At 38.2% G+C, this 22,498-nt stretch overlaps 1 long non-coding RNA gene across 1 annotated transcript in view; it reads right to left on the bottom strand.

The window, feature by feature from the left end:
- Positions 1-999: 999 nt before the first annotated feature.
- The window catches only part of LOC113484496, a 70,060-nt gene continuing 48,561 nt past the window's right edge, over positions 1,000-22,498 (bottom strand). The window contains exons 3-4 of the long non-coding RNA XR_003399240.1: positions 3,310-3,518; positions 1,000-1,109 (exon numbers count right to left, since the gene is read on the bottom strand). This is a non-coding gene — a long non-coding RNA (uncharacterized LOC113484496). The remainder of the gene's footprint in view (positions 1,110-3,309; positions 3,519-22,498) is intronic.

The following is a 22,498-nucleotide window of genomic DNA, read 5'->3' as shown; positions in this document are numbered from 1 at the left end:
ACTGATAAAAAGTGTGACTGGCAGTTGTGCTCTCAGACTCTGAAAAGTCAGAATGCTTTAAAACTAATTCAGAGTGGAAGTAAATAATTATATTTTCTTACTTTTCTCTACAGTAGGAACTTTGAAGAACCTTTTCAAATGTGAAAGACACATTTCAGAAGTGCTTTAAAGAGTACAGTCATTCACCAAGAGCTAAAACCTAGGACCCATCAAGCACTTCCTATTTTAAATTATATTTATCTTTATCTTGCAAAGGCATCAAACCATTCCTTTTATTTAACTATGTGAAAAAAGGTAATAATTCTCTTTTTCTTCCCCCCAAACTGTAGAAGTAGTAAGTGCATTAGCTATGGTCTTGGCTTTTCTGTGCTTCTTTATGTAAATTGCTGTTTCATACATGGGGGAGCGTTGCAGAAGTACTGATAGAGGTTGAAGAAATGCCTTGTTAATTTATTCCTTAGTGAGATATCATTCGAATGCTTTGGAATGGCACTAAGTCTCCTTGAATTCCCAAATCTTCCCATATGGCTTGTTCTAGCCTGGCCACAATGCCTGAGCAGCAGAATACTTTCATGAGATCATCCTCCTTTTTCACCAGGTACTTCCTCTTGATGGGATCTGATTGTTGATCTTCCCCTTGTTTTCTGTTTTACATCTTAAATACAAGGTTTTACAAAATAGTTCAGTGTATCAGATGTTCATTTTCAGCCCAGATGTGTGGGGTCTTCAATTATGGCAGCAGTCAGTCCCTTATCAAGTCATCCATTTAACACTGGGTTCCAAAGGCAAAATAAAAGGGGGATTTATACCTAAATTGTTGTCTGCGCTCCTGAATGGAATGTGTCAAGAATCCCTTTGAGTTAACTAGACTCCCATGCTGTGGTTAATCCTCTAGTTTGTACTATAGTTTTTTGGTTTTTTTTTTCTAGTTTTAAACTGTTCCATGATAGCCGAGCAGGTGATGTCTCTGACTCTGCTCATCACGGGTCTCCCCCTGCCAGAGCCCGGTTCAGGCCACGGCTGCTCTTCCCGTATCTCAGGCCTCACACACAACCGCCGAAGGCGCCTACCCAGAGCCATACACTTGGAATGCAGACAGCTCCCGCCAGCTGGGAGGGAAAATTTGGAACCAGTGAGGAATACAAAATGAGGCTCTTGACATATATGCATGATGAAGTTTGTATACGGATGCAAAATCAGAAGCATTTGACGTGCAGGGTCTTTACCTGACACCATCCCTGGAGGTATTTAGAAGACGTGTAGATGTGGTGCTTAGTGACACGGTTTAGTGGTGGACTTGGCAGTGTTAGGTGTTTGGACTCGATGATCTTTTCCAGTCTAAATGATTCTATGATTCCATGACACAACACACAAAGCACAAACTCATTTTAATTTACTTATATGTTGGAAAAGAAAGAGTACTACTGAACACCTTCAGTTGAGTCTGGCAGTTATTCTAAATAGAAGAAAGCACCAGCATCGAAAAATCTTAGACCATAAAAAAGCCACTGTTCATCCTGCAAGTGTATTCATTATCACTGGCAAATAAAACACCGAAACACTCTCCATGTTTCTGTAAGGGGAGACAGAGCAGTTCAACTCCTGAATGTCCTACTTAGGCAGAATTTGCCAGGTTCTTACACCAGATCTCAGCAGGCTTGATTTGAAGGAAGTTGTAGGCTTGAAGCCATAAAGTTTAGGTATTAGAAAGGTAGCTCCAGTGGGAAGAAAATGCAAAAAATCAAATTGTCTGAAATTTACTCTCTGAGTCATGAACACATTCTTCTGAAAAGTTAAGCATTAGCAAGTTATCAAAACTGTCCATGCTGGACTACCTCCCCACAGAAAAAAATGGATGCTTTCATTAATAGTAATCCCTGAAAACCATTCTGACATGCTCATTTTTATTTTCTTCCATTGGCAATCAAAGAACTGTGCTTGTGAGGGAAAGAACATTCTAATATCCCCATCATCTTTTCCCCTTTCCTTTCAAAATGAAAAGAGTACATCTCTTCATTTCTCTGTTGTGTTCAGCTACTCTTTTACAACAGTGGGTTGTGAAACCAGAACTCCCACTGTCATAGGATCAGAGACAGGCTTAATATTTTAGAGGTGGTTCTGAAGTCCTAAGAAATCCTTCAAAAGCTGTATGCTTTTAGCTGTGCTGAATTGCTACTGTCTTCAGATCTGATCTTTCCAGCAGTTGATTTTCCCTTTATCCTGTGTGACCAGACATCTCCCATAGGAGAAATTATGGTTCTGGCTTTCCTAAAATTCTGTAATGCTTACTCCCAGTGGCACCAAAATGGGTCACACTTTGAATCCTGTTTACACTAGCTTCACAAACTTACTCATTGCTTTTATCATGCAGATGGTTGTATGTAAGAAAACATATTTGTTAGATGTAAATTTTAGCTGCTTGGGGTCTCTGTCTCTATGTAATATCTAGTCTAATGTCACCGCAGGACAACATTTATGTTTTCATTTAAAAATAAAGTAAGCAGATGGGACTTCTCTCATCCATAGAGTAGTAAATTAAAAACAAAAGTAACAGTTTTTTTAATGTTGTACTCTGCTGGGATGAGAGTTTGGCATTATGACATCTGGTCCAATTTGAGTATTCCAGTAGCTGCTGTACAGCATTTACTAAAACACTGAAAGGAAGCCTGATAATATTATTTTTGCATAATCCCTGTGAACATGCACACAAAAAATCTGTGCTTACCTACCTCTTAGCAAAGTAAAAAAGTGACTTTCATGGCATATGCCAAGTAATAATTACTATAGTTGAAATGCTGTCATACAAAGTCCATTTGAGATTATCTGTCCATGAAGACACTGGGAAAGAAGAAGAAAAGAGATAGCAGTCTCCCAATTTGTACCTTTTAAAATGTCTTCCCAAGCGAACAGCTTTTTCTCAGTAATCTTCCAACCATTAGGGCAAGGTACTGAGATTCCACTGAATATTCAAAATGTTTCTTCAATAGGTAGAGATCTTATGGTGCCAAGAAACTATCAAGAAATAACTTAATTTCTGTCCTCTAATTATAAACTATTAAAACTTGTCATCTTTAACTAGACACAAAGCATGACTAGTAAATGATTAAATAATTTTTGAGAGTTCAACATAACATGCCACAGATATGCCATAAAATTGAAATGCCTCTTCTATCTAAATAGAAACCCCAAGTAAACTAAATAGATAAATGGGCAGATTGCAATTCCCAGGAAATAATGTCTTTTGCTCTTCTGTGGAATAAAGAAGTTCTCATTTGTAAGTCATTGACTCTAATCTGGTCAAAAAAATACCTGTTGGAAATTGCTGCAGTTGCTAGTTGGTATCAGGTCAAATATTAGTGAGAAAATCAAGGTAGGCTTCTCCTTCAGAGGTAAAGCAATCTAGCAGGTACATTACTGGATAAACTGAAGAACTGAGCTCCATTCCTTGCTTGACTTCTGGCTGAATTGATAGCAACTTACAGCTGTGCTATCTCCATAAAATGTCTAAGAGTCTTCACCTGAAACAAAGGAATAAGTTTAGTGTTATTAATATTTCTAAATGGATTTATATGGTGCTCTGAAAAAAAACCCTAAAGTAGTGTGGTTTGTTTGGGGGTGGGAGCGGTTTTTGCAGCAAGTAACTAGTTCAACCAGCAGTGTCAGAATGCATTTAGCTCTTATCCTTCAGCTTTCAGTTTGGAACTGAGTCACAAGTGCTGAGGTCAGTGGGAACCAGTGACCTTCCAGACATGACAGAAGCCTTCCAGCCCTGTACACCACACTACCTTTTCATGAGCACCAAGGGTACTTAGACAGAAGACATTCTCTTAGATTTTTCAGGAAAACGCTTTTGGCAAATCCAGCCAAAATACAAGTTCTTTTTATATACACTTACGTGACTTTTTATGGAAAACTAAGAATACATCAACCTGAGAGGGAGTGCTTTTTTCAGTAAGACTGTAGTAGGGCTTCATAAGCATTTACCTTCTGCTTCTAGCTAAGGAGAATCAACAGTTAGTAATACTAAGTGATAAGAGAGAATGGCAAGCTTTGTGTTTATTCAAAGGTTATGCAATTACTTAAGTTGATATTTTTGTTCTGTGACAATAATGATTCAGTGTTTTACACAAATATAATAAATAATGAATATTGTGAATACTGATAGTTTAAGGAATTACACTGAGAGAAGAAAAAAATCTTATTTGGTCTTAAGTGTCATAAATCTGCTATGCAAGAGGAATGATGATGAATAAATGTACTACATAGTGTCATGTGGGTAATCCCATATGCATAGTGACCCTGGAACTGGGGCTCTGTATAGGTGCAGGGCAACATCAAAATTTATGCATTTTTAGAATTTAGACCCTAATATGGAAAATGAACTTTCCTCCTGAATCAGCCAGCATGTCTGTATTTTCATTGGCAGTGGCTAGTAACTAATGTTCAAATGACTTTGAGCCACCTTCTTTCCACACACTTCACCATATTCCATATTAGTATTGGTCAAAACCAAACTTTTTTTAATGAAGAATTCTGAACAAAGAAATCTTAGGGCTTTTTTCTTTCTCTTTTTGCTTTTCAATCTAGCTTTTATGGTGGAAATAAAGAACAGAGTTAAAGTACCCATTTGGAAACCTGAAGAATCAGGTATGTCTTAAATAACACCTCCTTCTCTGGACTTAAGGTGGGGGGAAATGCTAACTGTTGTTCAGGGTTTCTTTTGAAAAAATATGGAAAATTTCCTTCTTTTAGACAGATGGCTAAAAAATAGATGTTTCCTCTTCTACCTTCATTTATCTCAGTAGCTAAACTACTCGCTGAAGAGGTGGAGTACTTCAGTTCACAGCTTCTTCTATCCAGGGAATTGAAATTCAAATTTAAATCCTTATCTCTCTTTCTGGAGAGTGCTTCATCACCACTGTATGTTGCACCATGTGTATATCTGTAAGTATGCAAGAGAGCATTTTTCTCATTTTTTTAGGGAAGCAGTTTATTTTGCATGACATACTAATTAGGGAGCAGATGCACTCCTTTACAGTCTAATCTTTTGGTTAGAATGCTTTCCTGGGAGGGAAAAAAAATGTAGGTTCAGAATCCCTAAAACATGGGAGGTAATTCAAAACAGACCTGCTGCACTCCGCTGTGTTCTGAGAACTGGATATAAAAAGTTACTGCCAGTTACCATTCTTTTATTCTTCTAATACCACATTTTAAAGTTCTCAGGAAATTAAAAATGAGGATTTTGTGCTGGAAAAGTTTTGCTCTTTAGTAGTAATGGAGAAAATCTGGTCTTTGCAAGTAGCATTCCCATGTGGACTCCAGAAATATGTTTTATTGTCTTTAGAGCAAGAACTAGTTCAGAGAAAGGCTCTTTAATTTGCCACCTATGAATCTTGACCTTGACCTAGAAAGTCTATCTTCACTGTTGCATGAGGGGCAATTAAACTTCTGTGAAGCAAAACCTCCCTATCATAGCAAAATATGTCAAGTGTATCAGAGCTCAAACCTCCAACCTCATTTTATTTCCTTTAAAATGTGCCAAGCTGCCTCGCATTAATTTCAATAAACTGAGAACAACAGCATTTAATAGGTTTGAGAAACTTGAACTTAGGGGATTTTTTGTCAAGGGGAGAGCAGGTTACCAAAGTGAGTAAGACATTGATTTCCAGAACAAGACATGGGGCTTACACATTTAAGTGAGAGCTACACTGGTCTAAGAAGTTACTGTGTACCAACTGAATCTCCTAGCTGTTAGTAACAGCTCGTGTGCTCACTAATAGCCTTGCCTGCTTCTGAGCTAATACAACTTAGGGAAAGCTCAGAGTAGCAGACTGTTGCGTTTTACTTGGGGAGGGGACAGGCTAGAGTAGCACATGAACTGTTCTGTGAGGGCAGCTCAGCTGATGGGAAGTAATTTATTAAGCTTCTGTTACCCGGTCGTTAATACCCTGATCCCTGCTATCCTTTCACAGACCCCAAGCAGGAGGGAAGTATCCCCAACCACAGCACATACTGTTGAACAAACTATGGTCAGACAGCTCGCTGAGTTCTTACATAAAGAAGATTTTACATCTGACATAAAGATGCTTTTAAAATTCAAGTGGATCCATGGATCCTCAGATTCACACTGTGCATGAAGGAGCACAACATAAAATTTCTGCTGTTCTGTTTTGGTCTGTAATATCTGACCACAATAAAGGTTTGCTTGCCTCCAAGAAACACAGGTAATCATTGTTTTGCTGAGGTCAGTGCTTAAATATGCCTTGTTTTCTTATATACCCAAATGAAATGCATCCAGAAGCCCTTTTTATCTTACATCCTCGAAAATTAGAACTCTGTTTACCACAGGAAGGAGGGTCCTTGATGCTAAAAATGACATGTAACTCAGCTCACAGTTTTCCTAGTACAATCAATGCTTCTAGAATGCTGAATCCCAGGGTTCTGCAATTTTGCATTGATCTCATTCACCCCGTTTCCCATGAGAGCCTTTCTGAAATACTGCTATTGAGTAACATGATCGCAACTATGAAGGGAATAGAGAAGGAGTAACCTTTGCTGCTTGAGTGAAATGCAGAATGACATAAAGCATCCAATTCAGCCTCCTTTAGGATGTTTAAGACACAGAACTCATTTTTCTGGATGAAAAGCAGACAGTGACACTGCCAGCAGCAACTGTGTCAGCTCAGGTTTTCCCAGCAGGAGGGACATACAGGGTGGCTGGAGAGGGAAACACAACAGATGCCACAAATGGAAGTGCTCATTTAGAGCCCACATTTAACTACATAAAATGAGGCATGGGGCATGTAAAAGTTAACAGTGACTCTTCAAAACATAACAAATGGAACTGCTCAATAATGAAAAGTATAGACCAGTTAAGATCTGTTTAAACTGGGGGTCCCAGCTTGCATCCAGAGCATCCTTACGAAGATGTGGATGAATAATGAATATCTTAACCACAGAAACATTCCAGAGAAAAACACAGGTTAGGGAGGTACGAAAGGGTAATGTTTTGAGCAGGAAAACCTTTCTCCTCCTCCCAGAATGCCTTCATAATAATCATCACATTGTATGTCATATTGTTCAATCCAAATGTTTTATATCCTATTTTATACTTATGTCCATTAAAACTGTTTTTCTGTTATGTTTATTTTTAAAGGAAAAATTTTACTTAGTGGTTTTTAGGAACCCAAATATCAGAATGAACTAGATATATTTTTAAAGGAAAAAAAAAAAAAAAAAGGAAATTTGAAGAGATGTGCACACACTACAAAATATATTCTTTCTAAGTAGACTACATTAACATTTTGTACTGCCTAGCATTAAGATGATCATTATAGGATAGGACTTACATCATACTATATATACTTTGAGAAATTAGAAATTACTTTAATGAAAGACAAAATATTAAAAAAGCAGAGTTATTAAATATTTAGAACGTGACAGCCTTATAGTGGTCAAGATCAACTAGAATAAAATTATTCACATTTTTTTCAAGATAATCTAGATATATTTGGATGCTCCTCAAGCCATTAAAATAAGTGACACCTATTGATAAATTTAGCATTTTCCAGCACTTACTTACTACTGGAATGGCTCTGTGAACAAAGCTGGTTTTGTTAACTTGGGACCAATTAATAAAGCAGTGCTGCCATGATCTGTAGATCATCAAAACACTGATTAGGAGGGCTACAGCAGCTTCATTTCTGTGTATAAATAAGTGATCATTTCCCCTTCCTTCTAGAGAAACAAAAACTTACCTACAAACCCTATCTACTCTTTAAAGGAAAGGAAAAGATGTGAATTGCTAACTACAGTTGGGGGAAGATCTTTTTTTCTTTATTTCTTTTTTTTAATGATTAATTCTGTCCATCTAATTATAAAGGTGGCATATACTTCATAGTTTTGTTATAGTCCATCTTTATATATTATTCTGTGTGTTCTATCATAATAGCTTTTAGTTGAAGTTCAGCTCTCTAGGTTGTGACTCAATTGGAAATGTGGTATCTCACCTGCAGAAATCTATATACAGGAACAGAGCAAAAAGACAGGGAAAGGTCCATGGCCCTACATTACTGAAGGGATACTTTACAGTGCTAGGATTCCACTGTTTAGTAAAACCCAAAACAGGGAACATGCAATTCAGTCCACTGGCAGGTGAAGAACTGCTGTTACACTCATGTTTTCTCAGACTACTATTTCTGCACTTTTACTTTGAACTCTTACATGAAATCAGTCTCTTAAGTCCCTTGGACGCTCTTCCTGGTGGCACTCCCATCATCTTAGTATGAACCTTCAATGTGGCTTGAATAGTACACAGCCCTGCACAGGGTGTGTTTCACTTGGTTGAGTGCCAGAAGAGAGATGCAAATAGCTTGAGATAGCCTATGATAAAGATTACAAGTAGCACTTAAATGTCCTTGTTTCCATGACCTGTTTCATTTCATGAGTGCACTGGGGTTAAAAATATTATGCTGTCTGCTGTATGGTGTGTTTGTGATTGGGGCAGACTATATCTGTCAGAGAGAGAGAACCATAGACAAATATAGCTAGATTAGATGTGCCAAGGCTGACTGCCACTGAGACATGCTTTGTACAGCTTCTCCTGCATTGACCTCACCTGGTAAATCAGTTGTTTTCAGACCACCAGCGTTCCAGGATGAGCCTCAGCTGTGGTAACATTTAGGCTGCATGCACAGCTATTCTGGGTCCTGCATGGGAAATTCTGCTAATTGGGTAAACCCACTCTAGTGTACAGGCACCAACTGGCAGACACAACTTTCACAATGAGAGAGATCCATAATTTTCAAATGTAACTAACAATTTGTGACAATAAAGCAGCGACAGGAGCCAAGATGCTGGCACTTCTTCTTGTCACCTCTTTGAAGCACAGAAACTAGAATTTGCATTTGTTTCTTTTCCAAAGGCAGTTACTTAATTTATAAAGTAGGCATTTAATGCATGCAGTTTCTTTGGCATGATTTTATTTTAAAGCCAAAATCTCTAAAGAGATTAGTGTTGTCTCTCAAGAAAAGAACCCAACTAGTATTTAATACAGTATCAAACCAGAGAAATGTCATCATCCACACACACTGTAGAGATCAGAACTGTCTCAAAAAGGGTAAATAACGTAATTGTGATAAAGAAAAGTGAAGATGATGGAAGTGTACAAAATTGCAGGTGACACAGACATAGTGAAACAAAAATTCTTGTTTATACTGTCTAATGGTGGTCATTCACGATGTATTGTTGTGGCTAAACAGCTACATCCGTGTCTCCCTTGTCCAGTGCATATCCCTGGCTCACAGGGCTCCTTCAAGGGGAATTTAGATTTTTTTCATTTTTAGACCAGGCCCTGGGCTGCAATACTCAGCATATCAATCATTCTTACCCTGGAGGTTAAACTCCATAAAGAAGTCAATGCATGGAGGAGGGTCAGTGCCAGAATAACATTTTTAGAAGAAGTGTTCTTTATTTGGCATTTGGCTGTGGGCATAAATCTTTAAAGACAAAAAGAAATTAAAAAAAGGGCAGAAAAGGCAGAAAATTGGAGGGAAGATTTTTAAACACTGGCTTAAGCATTGGTAGGGGGTAGGTATACTAAGTAGGGGTAGCTTTTGTAGATACCCTAAATTCATTATCCTGCTTCCCCTGCGGCAGGCTTCACAAGGAGAGCCAACAGGCAGATGAAGAAACATTAACCTGGGCTGGCACTGTGTTGCACTGTGGAGGATCTAGTTCAGACTCCAAACGGCTTATTGCTGTGGTAGCACAGAGCTAGCTCTCAGCTAAGACCATCTGCCTCTCAGCGGCACACATTAGGCAGCCCAGCACCATGTTGATGTAAACACACTGCTTTAAGTTCTGGAAGCAGCTCCTGCATAGTTGCTCAGTGCTCCATCGTGCAGCAAAGACTGCCTCTCTTTCTTGTTAAAAAACTCCTACTTTAAATCTTGCCACTTTGTTTTGGTTTGGTTTCTTGTTTGTTTGGGTTTGTTTTGGTTTGGTGGTTTGTTTTTTTTTATGAGGGGGAGTCCCTTAATCATTTCTTGTCAGAACAAGTTTGGTAGGCTGTCTGGAAAAGGAGGTAGAGTCATTAAATCTAACAGTTCTGACGTTGTTTTTTAACAGCTCCTAAGTGTCACTTGATGGATGGCTGTCTGGAACAATATCCTCCTTCCTGCTGATATTCCCGACCAAACCCAAGCGATACAAAATGTCTCAGAATCCCAGCAGTCATCTATTAGCAATAAATTATTACATGGCACTCCACATCTTTTGCAGTCATCTATCTACAATACACTGATCCCGTATAGCACTTGAAAAGGCTTAGACAGCGTATGGATAATATGCACATTTGCAGTTTTGTTAGATACGAGAGAAAGAGACCCTGAAACCAAGACTCATTGTCAGGGGTTAGAATGCAACTTCCCCTCTCTGTGGATTATTAGGGCAGGGTGATGGACTAGGTGACCTCTTTAAAGTCTTTTCAGGTTTAGGGCTTTGCCCATGGCCTTTATGTGTCATCCATCCCCATTGCCCCCACCCTGGTTTCTATAATAAATGGGGTTTTGAATTTCTGTGAAGTACCTGATAGTGCCCACTGCCAGAGGTAGTATAACAGAGAAGCTGAACTACAGGTCCAACCATCTAAGAAAATTCCTCTGTTCTTTTTGGCTATTTTAATAAAGAAATGGACAACTCATTTGAAAATTTCCTATACACAAAGAAAACCACTAACTTTTAAAAATACAATTTGAATTTTAAGAGGATAATTCATATCAAATATTATATAGACAGAAGCTGTTCTATTTCATTCAGCTTCTGGAGAAAAATAATTATGCTTTTTACAATGTGAAGTGCATTTGTATTCCTTCCAAATAGTCCTATTACAACAAATGAAGTACTTACTATACATCTTTTTCCTGCTGCTTTTCAACTTAAATTTAATTTTCACATAGATTTATTTAAAACAATTCTCAATGTGACTCAGCCAAATGATGAATTTATGGAAGGTTTAGTAAATGTGTAATCTAGTTGAAGTTAAAAATGGCTACTTTGTAATTCTGTGCCTAAATGAAATTACCCATTGTAGCCAGCTATTGTGCATCCATTTAAAGCCTATTTCTTAAGGCACGTATTCAGTCTTTAACTGAAAGAAAGCATAGTGCAAATATGCTGCTAAAAGAAAAATGTATATATACATATATAGCATTAGTATTAAGCAAACGTTCTAATTTCTTTTTTTGTTCTCTGAAACTGCTTGAGCAGTTAATACATTCACGTGTGTACACATTTTGTTTATGCAGAGAATACTACTAATAATACATACTGACGATGTCTTACTTTCTATTGCTCGTAATACATGACTGTCTCTATCCAAATGTAAATAGTTGAAATTTAAGAAGAAAGGTTAAATCAAATAAATGTTGCAGAGCATAGAAATATTTGTAATGAGTTGTCACTGCAGAAAATGTTTGTGACTTGATAATAGAACAGACTGCAAGAACTTTGCCTTGGGCAAAGTGTGATTCTGTTTTCTGTTCCATTGTTGTCACAAAATCAGCAGTTACACCAGAGTTAAGTCTAAGATCAGCCTATCTCTGATAAAGAACGCTTGAGTTCAGCATAAGATGTTTACAAACTCACCATTTTTAAGAAGGGACCCCAAAATTTTCTGAGAGAATGTGTCACTGAAGATTCACATGGCTACCCAGCACTGAGGTACACCATTCAGGAGTTTTGACCAAGTTATCCACACTGAGTTTGGTCAGGATAAAGTTCATTTCTCCCACCCAAACACATAAAAATTGAGCTAGTAAATTCTTTGCTCATATCACCACAGCCTTGTACCAACTACAGACGTGGTGTCTATTTCAAAACCCACTGCATACAATTTGTGGAAAAACTTCCTCACAGTTCTGGATGAGGCCTGTATTTCCTGCTGCAGCAGCACTTTATGCTATTTATTCAGGAATATCCTGATTCATATAGATGGATTTCCATTACTGTCTTTGCGAGAATTAGAGGATATATGGAAAGGTGTAATTTCACATCCTCAGAGAAACCTAGGCTCCCAAAGTCAGACTGTAGTCTATAGTTTGCATTGTAGCCCATCCAGCATGCAAATTAGTCTTCGGTTGTATAAATTACTGAGAGTGAGACCACTTTATTCTTTCTTTAAACAAGACCCCAAAATATCACAAACTGTTTCATCTTCTTTTCCCTCTATTTTCATTTTTGATGTTAAAAGGTTGACAGCTGCATGCTAGGGAGATAGCCTTACAGTGGAATTATGACAAGGTATGTGAGTGAACATGCCAGCTCTTTTGAGGTGACTGTCTCCGAGTATGCCTTTAACCCACAGCCCCTCAAGGGAAAGGCAGCAGAGCTTATCCAGCTTCCTCCGAGGGGTTACCTAACATTCCTGTGCCCCAGGGAAGATGCTGAACCCAGTCTGTTATCACAGGCTGTTTAACTCGATGGAAGATCATACCCTGCTTTACCCTGTCACAACTTCTTCATGACTGTGATGTTACTTTTTGATACAGTGGAGTGCAGCAAAAACGCATATATTGATTATAAGGACTAATTTTTCATTGTTAGTATCTCCTGCCTACTGTTAAGCTATACAACACAGTAAAGCCTGGAATTTAAACCAGTTACCACGTTCAAAAAAAACACAATTCAGAACTCTTCTGCTCCTTGTTGCTTTGCTTGCTTTAAACCACAGACAGTGTACTGAGAAAAAGCTAAAAGGTTTTCATTTGTGATTAAACCATGGGTTTTAACCAGATCCCATGTTATAATCCTTTAACCTGTGTATGAGAAGTTTCCAACAAATATATTTTATTGCAACCATCAAAAGAACGGCTTTACGTCACACAACCAGCATTTCCTGAACAACGGTACAAAGGTGTGTGGACCTCCTAATACTGTCACTACTGACTTTGTCAAATTTGGTTAGGTGCCCCACATGGCAACACAAGGGCTTGCTTTCTCTGGAGAATTTTATACTCGTGATGTATAGTACCAAAATAATACTAAAGCCTGGGCTTATATGAAAGACTCCGGAGTTCCTGGATTCTTCAAAAGGCTTCTATAATCTTTGAAGTTGGTAGCACCTTCTGTTTTGTCTTCTTTATTCACTGAAATGGAAGGTAGAGAAGGCACTTGCTTTTTGTTACTTTGAAAAGAGCCAGTGAAAGGGCCTGCCATAAACAAAGCTTATGAATAAATGAATGCACCTGACAAAGAAGTTAATGATCACATGGATGGAGCCCAAATTCTTGATCAATGAATCATGTAGGCTGCTTTGTTTAGGCTTTGGCAAATCAATACTCCATTTTGTTAAACAAGTAAAATAGATTTTTTGTGGGGGTGCTCTGGATTAATTTTTAAATATGAAGTGTCAGACAAAGAAAATCTGCAAGGGTTCTTGAGAGTACTGCTTGGGGCTTTTCAAATTTCTTTGCTTCTTTCTATTTATTGTCTTGTTATGCTTCTTAGCAGGTGACAAGATGCAGCAGATGACCAGTAATGGGAAGACTATATCATAGCTATGGAGCTGCAAAAGAGCTCCTGACGCTGCAGATTTATTAGTATGGTATAATTATGTCACTACATTAGATTGTTATTAAATGAAGTAGGATTGGTAAACAGTAGGACCCTCTGCATTTCATTCTCTCCCTGGGCTTGTGACACCCAGCACATGAACAGTTTTTCCTTTATCATATCATGTTGGAGTTTTATTCAATGCAGGTGATTACATTGTTCCTCAGTGATCTGTCACACCTGTAGTTGGCAAAGCCACTCTAGTATGTAGTCTGTGATTTTTTTATGATAGAAAGCACAAAAGTCAAGATTCCTAAAGGGATTTAGGTATATAATGATGCAGATAGACCCTGCTCAAATGCTAGTAAATAACTTTAGGCTGGATGGTAGAAAGTTTCTATCTAGCAGCAAGGTTATGCCAAATCCACAGGAAGAAATTTATTTAAGTAACTAACATGGGTTCCTGACAGCAGGTAAAACTGGTACCTAGTTTTCAAGGGAACCTGATCGAGTTTTGAATATTACTCCTGCAATATCAGATGTATCAAAGGTATGAATATTACATTACCTTCTGATTCTTGCCCCACAGCGTTTTCAAGATGGATAGAGCAGACTAGGCAATTCACTCCTGCTGAAAGGCAGTAGAATCCTACTCCCTGGTTTACACTGTGCTCAAGTAGTACTGTAGAACACACCAGACATCTCCGTGCACTTTGAATGCTGCCATAGTTCCCTTATTCTGGTCCCAAGATGTTGGGTCAGAACTGGTACCATGAAGCATGTGAGTATTGCTGAGTTTGCACCTGTTCTCTTGATATGGCAAACTACTGGAATTCTTAGCTCTAAGGCTCAATGAGTGAAAAAAACTCCAACTTGGGAAGAGAGTAGAAAGTTTCTAAGCTTGTCAAGAAAATGACAGTGTCCTGCGCTTGATATTGCCTGAACGATATTGCCTGAACAATATTCCTGAAACATTGCTCCTAGATAGATGTAAGTAGAGACAAAATGCCAAATCTGATTACGTAGATCAAAGCGGTCTGCTTCTACAAAGCTCTGAGTATTCACAGCTCATGTTGTCAAAATTAGATTTGTGGCTAAGTGGAATTTTTCATCATCATAGCAATTTGTTTAGGATACTAACCAATGAATTTAGGGGCCTAACTTTATGTAGCCGACATTGAAAGCTTTGGTTTTCTAAGAAAAGCTACTGCTGACCAGATTCTCATAGTTATTTATTACCTTCAGCAGCATATCTCGTTAAAGAGGGTGTTCAGAAACAACTTCTAGCAGGGAAAACAACCAGTACTGAGATACAGATAAGAAATTACCTTTTCCCCTATCCCGGTTGGTTACTGGTCTTTCATCAAGCTTGTATGTGCAAATACTGCCCTGTCAGAAAATGACACTGTGACTTTAATAAGAAAGCTGAACAAGAAACTGCTGTCTGAACTATGAATTAAGCATTCTGTATGGTCACTGCATTGAGTCAGTGAAAGAAAAGAAACCAACTGTTCTGCAAAAGATAAATTATTATCCCCTAAAATGGTTTATGTTCCCTTGGTTATTTGTAGCAAGTGATTGAAAGTCAGGTAGAGGACACAAGCTATTGAACAGATCACTGGGGACTCTTCCAGGTTTGGTCTGCTAAAAATCTTCGCAAGTAAATCAGAAAATTCTGTGAAGAATAGGACAAAATGGAGAAAAATATAACAAATCCAAATCAAGGATTATGCCTTACAAGAATGTGCAAGCTTAAAGATTGTTAGAGGAGCTAAAATCTGTTTTGTGGTTTGTTATTTTAAAGCCTGAGCTGGGTTATTGGAATGCTAACAATTACTCATTCATAGAAGAGAAAACAAAACAAGAAACTGCCAGCAAGTAAAAATAAGCTTATTCACAAAAGTACAGTATGCATTTTGCAAAGCTGTTGGCTCGGTATTCTCAGGCTGAGACCATCCAGAGGCAAACATTCTTTCCATTTAAACAGAAACTAACACCTCATAGCACTTCTTAAATTCAGGCATTTTTCCTATCCTAACATTCTCCCTGATTGCAGATTCACACATTGCTGAAGGTCTTTTATAAACCCAAGATATTAGTAGTGACACATTTAGTTACTGTCCTTTATTTATCAACTTGGGATCAAATATTCTAATGAAAATCAATAATTTCCCCATTGTGTTGCTGAAATCAAGAACAAATACATACCAACAGATAAAATGATTATGTTTCCACAAGCAATTAGCATGATTCAAGTGATACACTACTAAAATAACTTTATGCAGAATCAGTGTTCTTTAAAACAGCATTTCACTTTCTCTTTCATTTCTCTATAAATATTTCCATTTTGGCATATCTTTTATGTAGCAGTATCAATTACAGCCCTGCTTCAGACTGATCAGGATATTGGCATCACCTCCGTAATTAGAAGATGCAGTCTTACTCATTCACTATAGTATTGCTTAGTAGACTCAAGCACAGTGTATTGTGGTAGCTGAAAGTTCAGAACACAGATTTCCCCGTGTCTACTTCAGTGATAAGTATATAGAAAAATGTTTTAAGAACAAAATGACAGAGAATTCCATAAATAAAATACTAAATCATACAGAATCCACAACAGAAATAAAGTTAAATCTATGGAAAAGTTATGGCTCTTAATAAAAAGCCTGAATTTGTTTGGACAGCTGAGTTGGAATGTCTCACATATTTTAATGTTTGCTTATGTAAGCTTAATGGATCAGTGTGACTTATTTTACTTACATATGCTTGCAAAAAATAGTATCAATGACCCTATTTTTACATGTTTTTAAAGTTGTTGAAAATACTCTCCACTGCACAGCTCTGTACAAGGTTGTACATATCTATGGCCAGGACTTGTACAGTCTACCACAATATAAACCATACATTGTAATTGTAACTTTTCTGTCATGTTGCAGAAAGGTAAAGAGGCAGCACTACGTTTCACTGGATGTTTTAGCAATACTTCGTAAAGGTGATGAGCAACCAAGTGCAGTGTAAATTTATGCTGCTTTTCCAAAAATAGGTAGCAACCGTTCCTTCTGGTCCTGTCAGTGCCAGTGCAGTGCTCACAGTGCTGAGACCTGAAGACCTTAATTTCACAGTTATGCATTGAATGTACTTGTTCTCCTATAGATACAAAGACTGACATGCACCATAGAATACTCAGTAATTTGGTAGATAAAGCATTCTGCTGGGATCTGTGAGTTTAAGTCATCGCATGCAAAGAAATAAACTGAAATGAGTCTCTTCTTACTTAGGTAACTGTACAAAAAAGTCACTGTGTGAATTGAGCCCTAGAGGTGATAAAAAAGGGCATTAAATGCTGTAGGGTAGGTCTAGAGAAAGGTGACAACTGTGAGAGAAATAATGGTATTCATAGTATTTTTTAAGGAAAAAAAATGGCTTTCAGATCAATTATAATGATACTTTAACTCATTCAAGTAGTCACTGTGACAATGCGGAGCAAGAGCTGCAGATGGCCATAGCAAGAGAGAGAGAGACAAGGAAATCGCCAGTTCAGAGAAAGCTCGAAGTGTAATAGAAAGCAAGTTGGCTGCATCTATCCCCAAGACAGAGATTTCACTCATCATTGTTACAGAATGAAAAATTTAAGAAAGCCCCAAGAGAAGAATTTTCTTATTTTATTCAAACGAAGCTTCCATCTGAAGGCACATATGCCACCATATGGGATCCATTTCAGGCATTCATTAGGAGAAGAATAATTAGTCTAGCATCATACCAGGAAGAAAGGAAGAGGCCCAGAGGATAATTACTTTAGAAACAGAAATAAAAGACCTTGAAACTACATTTGCTAGGGACAGGTCTATGAAAAATGAAAAAAAAAACCCTCTTATTTATGGGAATTTTGAATTCAGTTATCAAGGAGAAGAGGAAAAGGGGCATGCCCTGTTGGGGAAAAGCTGGTACACTTGTTTTAATGATTATGGAAAAACACGTAGTCTCATATTTCAGCCATTCACCACAAGCAAGAAGCCTCTTCTCTAGTAGAAAAGAGATGAAACACTTCCACATTATACTAGGAAGAACTGCTCTGTAAGTCCTCTCTTTGCAAAAACACCGTTATTAGTGCTACTGGTCATGGCTTCAGATACAGCTGTGACCCTTTAAAGGTTGTCAGAAGGGATTATTCCTTTGTAGAATTTACTGTGAGACAACCTGCAAGAAAGAGAAATATCTGTATTATGTAAATAAAGCACAGACTGAATAACATGAGAATAGACAAGACTCAAAATACATCAGATTCAGAGATTTTTCTATGAGCAATTAAACATACTGAGATAGTGCTCTCTATACATCAACTTAATCCTAACCATGCATTTAGCCAACATATCTCTACTTCACCTTCCGGAAGGTAACAGATAGACACATCATATTGAATAAAAGACATACATTGTGTAGTGCACCACAGTCTGTCTCTAAAGCCTCAGGCCCTAAGTAACTAACCCCTAATTAACTGCTGAGTTTGGAGTTTCTGTGCTACTCAAAAGGCCCATGGGAAGTGAACAGTGACAAGATTTGGCCCTTAAAAAAAGCATCGATGACTGGATTCTTCTTCTTCATACTAGGAAACACCTGATATTCTGCAGCATTGAAATCGTAATGGGAAGTAAAGATTTGTCTAGGTAAAATCCTTTGATTGAGACAGCGGTCAAAGGGACAGTTCTTTGATGTCTGGAGCTCTTTGTAGCAAAGAATAAAATGAGATCTCACATCGCTGTGTGTGAAACAGATGGTATGGGTTATGACAGCGGTTCATTCATATTGGGAACACTTGTTACAATGCATTATCTTTTAAAGATACAGAGAAAGCTATCTAGCATTTTGTGACTCACCTACAGTATAAACAAGATAATTACCTGGTTCACCTGCTAGAGCAGGGAGATCGATTATAGAAGCTAATTAGAGACCTGTTTTAAGCAGATATGAACTCATGAGTTTTCATTATGGATTCTTCTCCTCTTAACACACCACAGAGAAAACCATAGAACAACAGTGATTAGCCTTATTTCATTTTTATTGCTTCTCCCATTCAGAGTAAAACCACAGAAAGTCAAAAGTGTAGCTAATTTACTTTAGCAAGCCAGCAAATGTAAGTTAATTTCCTTACTTTACTACTTAGAAAGCTCTGCCAGAGCATTAATGTCATAGGAAAACAAAGAAAAAATACGTGTCCATATGGAATAGGAATGCAACTCATGGTAGCTTGACAAACACTGGCAGGGAAAACTGTCACATTTGCAAGGAGGTAACGGATATTGATAGTGAGCATTTGAGCTCTTCATTATTTGTACATGTCAGTAATGCAGCAGATAGATATACCACGTTGTGATGTTGATTTTTACTTTTCTGGCACCGGAGCACACTTGCGTTTCCTTTAAGTAGCAGTCCTCCTTACTGTTGTTCCCAAAAGCAAAACATCTCTAGCAGTGTCCATGAATTTCTGATTGCTCATATTTAAATATGTTGTTTGTCTATGATCTGCAGTCATTTCCCAGCTCCATGTGATCTGTCATACTCCAGGAGGGATTACTTTAGAATATCTTCAGTCTGAAAAATTTCACACTGCATCTCCACCCACATGTGGGATGAAAAAACAAATTACTTTAGGAAGGCAGAAAGACTTTAATAATTAGTACTTAATTCCCAAGTGACCTGCTGTCTAGTGCAAACTACAGTTCTGAGTAGAGCACTGACTGAGGCTTCCAGCCCACTGGAATGAAAAAGCTCTGACATATCTAAGCCACCAGCCTTGGGCGTGAACTGGCACTGTCACTTGGAAATCCCAAGGAGTGAAATGTGGACTGAACTGTACCCTTGTTAAACACCTGCAGCAGAGCTACAAAAAGACCTTGGCATTTTAGCCACAAAATTGTAAATTAAAACCTGCATTCACCAGGAAGAATCTAAATCCTTTAGATTTTCACCAAGTCCTTAACCAACTGACTGTTTTTGAGAATGTTTGACTGAATATTGCAAATATCAAGTAATTAGGCACACAGCTCACATCTCAGCATGCTGGGATGTGCACGTACGTGTGCTATCTGTTTTCTCACATGCAGGACCAAGGGAGGCATCATTCTAAGACCATGTCTGCTATATTGGGTTGTACACAAAACATGAAGTTTCCCCTGCTGTCCTTGCTCTTCTCGTGAGCACTGACTGCTGCATCAAACTGCAGCTCTGTGGCTCCTGTCAAAGGTGATCCATTTTGTAGGAAGTACTTCCCTGATCACCGAATCAGTGGAAAGAGCATAAGCGAGTGACTGACACTAATGAGCAGAGCACTAACATGAGTAAGGGAAAGGTTAGCTCACATGTGCTGCCCCAGTTAATTTTTAAATGCTTTTTAGTTTATGTAAATATAGTAAGGTAAATATGATTAATGTATTATAGCTTAAGCACCTTGAGATGAAGTCCTGCCCCAAAAGGTGCTATACTTGATGTTTCAGACATTCTCGTATGTAACACAAAGCTAACCTACTCCCTTCTAATCCCAGTCCTAGAAACTCAGTCTCCAAAACAACAAATATTCTAGGCTGGATGGCAAAAGCTGCTTCTCCTACCAGTCTTCTAGCCTACCCCTTTTGTGTCAGGCCAGTACATTAATGCTGAAGGTTCCTTCCAAGACTCACTGTCCAGTGAGGCCCATGCAAGCAAGGACAGTCAGGCAGTGTAAACTGTTAACAGGATTAAACAAGAGGGAAATAACCAGAAATTTAGCACTGTCAAAAATGAAACATCTTTGGATGTGCCCAGAAGTAGAAAAAGATACCTAGAGAGTGTAATGGGTGGAGAGAGATTCTGTATCTATAGAGTAACTTCCCTGCAGAGAGGAACCTGCTCTGCCCTTACTCGAAGGCCACCAGATGTAACGCAGTCACAGGGGTGCAGCATTGAACCTCAGCCAGTAAACTCTGTCTCAAGCCTAGTAGCTCACCTTGGCACTGTGCTAACTGAAGCTTACACGAGTTGTCCTGAGTGAAAGCAGAGTAAGCTCAAATTTGTGTGTAGAGGATTGTGTACAAACTTTTCAAGAATTTAAGTGCCTACAGAGTTAATTGGCAAGCAGGAAGCATATTTACAGTCTCAAAGGTACTTAAATACTGGACTTACCTGCCTGGCATGGTATTTTCCTGTATCTGTGGCTATTGCAGATGCAGACGCACACGCACAGCTGCCCATCAGTGATATTAATACTTCTGCAAAAGCTGGACAGTAACAGATACTAAATGTGTGTAGCTGCTTAATTGTCTCAGTGATAGTCATATTTACACCATTTGCATTCTAAACCCATTTATTCCATGGAAACTAATGCAACCTGGGTTAGAAAAGCAGCTAATCCTGATTGAGTGCCAAACTCTGTGGCAAGGTTTAGCACTGATAATCCTAGGGCAGAGGATGACATCTATCTCCGATCACAGGGCTGCAGTTCTACCTGCCTGCCTCCTCATTACACGCTAGGCTAGCATAGAAACTCCAAACAGTCTCCTGAACAGGCCTTCCCTGTGCATTATGAGTCCGTACATTTTTGAGGAACATGGATACCTATCTTGGGAGGTGAAAATCTCAGGCAAGGAACCAGGTTTAGGGTTAGGTAATGCTTAGAAGATGTTAGCATGGACCTACCTACATTCATTATTGAATATGACATTAAACATTTGACTAAATGCTTGCATTTATGCTATCAGATTGGTGCAGTGTAAGAAACTACCCTGCAGTCACAGAAGGATGAACTAGATATCTAATTTGAAAAAGGTTGCACAGCATCTTTTCTATGTGTTTCTTGGTCTCCTATAGCAAAGTTAGCACCTCTGATAAAAACACTAATAATCACAAGAAACATGCCAAAAAATGAGAAGGGCATATGCATTGTCTTAGTCTCTGTGAGGACAGCATGGCTGTTAAATTGGGGAGTAACGATTCTTTTCCCATTGAACATAGCAGTGGCAAAAAATCTATCAGTAAAAATAATATTACACTTTAAAGCAGGCCTTGGACCAAGACCAAACTGTGCTTGTATTTTATAGTCACTCATCTCTGGTCAAAAAGAACTGATAGTTTTCTCTTTCCTTTTGACTTCAAGATCCAGTAAAAGTGTTCACAAGAGGCAGAAAAAGGCTATCAGCTTACTAATGCAAGATGCCAATTAAAATTCTCATTAAAAACAAACTGATGAAGGTGGGGAGGAATCTCCCCCAAAATACAACCCTGCAACAATACAGACTTAGCAGCAGGGAAGAAATATTATTTTTAAGATACAAGATGTAGTAATATGAGGGTTTTATGTAGTGGTTCTTTTTCAATCAGACAAAGGCAGGCTTTTCACCTTAGCTCCTTAAATACCCTATCCAATAATTAATTTAACTGATATTGGACAGCTATATCATCCCTGAATAAAGTGATTTGTGTAGATCTAAAAGCAAACGCCTCGGCGGAAAGACAGGGGTGATCATTATTTCAAAGCTCTTTTTTATTTTTCTCCTACTCTTAAGACTTGTGAAATTATTTATTTGACAATCTGAAAATAAAACTTAAGCTGTATTAGCATGTAGGCTGCTCAATAAAAGGGAAAAAATGGGAGAGAGAGGATTAATAAATTACATGCTAGAAATGGGAAACAAGATTAGAGGTGACATTTTGGCAATGTCTTCTTCACACTGAAGGAAAAAATGAAACAAGATTAGTTGGAGGAGAAAGAGGGAGTCAATCAGTAGGAAAAATGAAATTTAGAAAATGTGAGAAAGACTATGAAAAATGGAGGAGTTGATTAGGAGGATAAAGGGTGTGATAAAAGTGGCTCCATAGCAAAGAGGTAAAATACACTCAATCAGAGATAGGCTGGAGAATAACAGGCTGATAGCAGTGAGACTGCAAAGTGAAGAGGATGACAGGAGAGGAACAAGGT

This window comes from Athene cunicularia (genome assembly GCF_003259725.1).
Source record: "Athene cunicularia isolate RWA chromosome 11 unlocalized genomic scaffold, athCun1 chr11_part1, whole genome shotgun sequence".
Classification (NCBI taxonomy): Eukaryota; Metazoa; Chordata; class Aves; order Strigiformes; family Strigidae; genus Athene; species Athene cunicularia.
The sequence above is the reverse complement of the archived record's forward strand: the minus strand, read 5'-3'. Positions and strand labels throughout refer to the sequence as shown.